Consider the following 2,464-nt stretch of genomic DNA (forward strand, 5'->3'; position numbering starts at 1 on the left):
ATTCATATATAAGCATGTTAGAACAAGTCTCATGTGAAACGGAGGTCCATAGCGTGCCAAACATTTTTCGTATATTGGACAAGATGGTCAGAAGCTGGACACGCCTTATGTCGCGCCGCGACAAAGGCTAGCCGCGCCGCGGCATTACACGCGAGCTGGTACCTAGCCAGTTTCAGTTTTCTAAGTCTCAAATAAACATTCAAACTAACACAAAACACAAACCGTAAACACTTAGAACTCGTATCTTATATCGTTGGAAAGGTAATTTGACAAGGAACACGACTAAGCACATTTCAACAACCAAAAACATCATTTGCAATAACCGACTTTTCAAATCAAATGATCAATCAATGCACACATTTAATGCTTCAAATTTTACAAGTGCACATTTATGATTCGGGCATTTAATGCATACATAAAACACGCCGTTTTGTAGATAATCAATCATACAATACAACTAACTACTTACTAACAATAATTCATGGTATTCAATGCATCAAATATTCATTTCAAGCTTATCAAACCCTAACCCAAATTCACCAAAATCACTAATCAAGTTTATGAAGTTTTCTAAAACAACCTACACATCAAATTGAAGCTAGTGATGTTAGGAACACATTTAATACATGCATTTATAACATTTAACAACATTTAAGCAACCAAATCATCAATCAAACACACCAAACTTTCAAGTTCATGCTAGTTATCAAAAATAACAAGATCGAACATATAAATCATATATTCATGTTAGACTTGAGCCATAGACACTAATTAACAACTTTATAAGTTAAAAACATCAAGAACACAAAATCTAGTGATTTTAAAAATTTACCCAAATCTAATGAAATCGGTATGGAATCGAAGAGGAAGTTGCAAGGATTCCAAATATGTAATTTGTTTTGCAAGACCCCCGCTAGCTTGGATTTAGATGATGATTCTTGAAATGGAGAAATGAGAGAAAATTGGAAAGTATTGAAAGAAAAAGGAAAATGAAATGGAAAAGAAAGAGGAGGTGGGTTGACTAGTCAAATGCTAGTCACCTCTTTGGCATTTTAGCGAAACTAGTCCCTCGAGTTCGGTTGCGGGTGCGTGAATTACCTAAACGAGATATTTTTAAAACGCGTATTAACGGGAGATGTTATAAACATATAACGGAATTTAAATAGTTAAACGGAAAAGTAAACGGAAAAAGGCGGGATGTTACACCAAGCGGCCTGCCAGCCGTTTGCAGGAAAATTTTGTGTTTATTTAAAGGCTTTTTGTCATCCAATTTCCACACACCTCTCTTCACTCTCTCACTACAATACACTTTCTCTCACTAGAGCTTTCAAGGCCTTCTCACCTCCGAGCGGGAAATTAAGTACCCGGAGGCGAACGTCGAAGATTGTAATAGGAGCGGTCTAGAGGATGTCAGCACTTGTAATGGTCCAGCTCTCGTCTGTAAACGGTAAACGCTATCCTTAATTTAATGAAGTTATCTTATTATCTTAAGTTGTTTTCATCTTGCATGATTATCTATCTGTTACAATTATTTATTATATGTTGAATACTTTATCTGAGACTTATCATACTGTTATGCTGAAACCCTGACAGTTTAGAAGTTTAATTTACGGATCACACTTTCTGCTTATTCACGTGGCTATAACCTAGTATTAGGACCTGATCAACCCTAGGATACAAGGTAAGTAGTTAGCTGTGCTTAACGTCACAATAGGGATATAGTACCTACGTACAGATAACCACTTATTCGTCATTGAAGAGCTGCCCATTTAGGTTGTGATTAGAGTCAGCAACAGAGAGTTCGGTGAACACTAGCTTGCTCAAAAGCATGATTCGCGTCAAAAGCAATGTTCTTGAGATGTTGTAAGATGATCCGGGGTTGAATAAGTGATCGCAAAGGAGAGACCTCTATTCCAATTAGCAGTACCTTAGTATATCTAAGATTGCACATCCGTTAATGTTAAGGCATAGCTTAGTGATTAAGTGGTAGGATATTGCTTTAGTTAGACTAACTAGGATTAAGAAAAGCCGAGACTTTCCTTTATGGATATACCACCATGTTCATGTACCTAGGATTCTATCCATAAGGTCGTTTAAACCTTTTAGGTTAACGTTGGGAGTAGGGATATCCGTCTTAGGCAGAATCTTCAAGGCCTAAACTCTTAGTGACAAATCAGTTAGGTTCATAGCCCAGTTGATTGAGGTTTAGTGTTTATCCTAGGAAATCAAACTCTTGCGATAATCCCCCTTCAGAATTCTATTCTTCATACTTATCTATCTCTATCTTTTTACGTTAAATTACTGTTTTATTTAGTTAATCTTAATCTATCACCTCTTGTCACTAGGGTTAACTATATAGGCACTTTTATCCCACATTACTGAACAAACATACAAAAATACGAACCTGAGTTATATTTACCATTTACTCGTTAAAAGGAAGACAAGTAGGTGAGTTATAGCTAGG

Source organism: Rutidosis leptorrhynchoides, chromosome 3 (assembly GCF_046630445.1).
Source record: "Rutidosis leptorrhynchoides isolate AG116_Rl617_1_P2 chromosome 3, CSIRO_AGI_Rlap_v1, whole genome shotgun sequence".
Classification (NCBI taxonomy): Eukaryota; Viridiplantae; Streptophyta; class Magnoliopsida; order Asterales; family Asteraceae; genus Rutidosis; species Rutidosis leptorrhynchoides.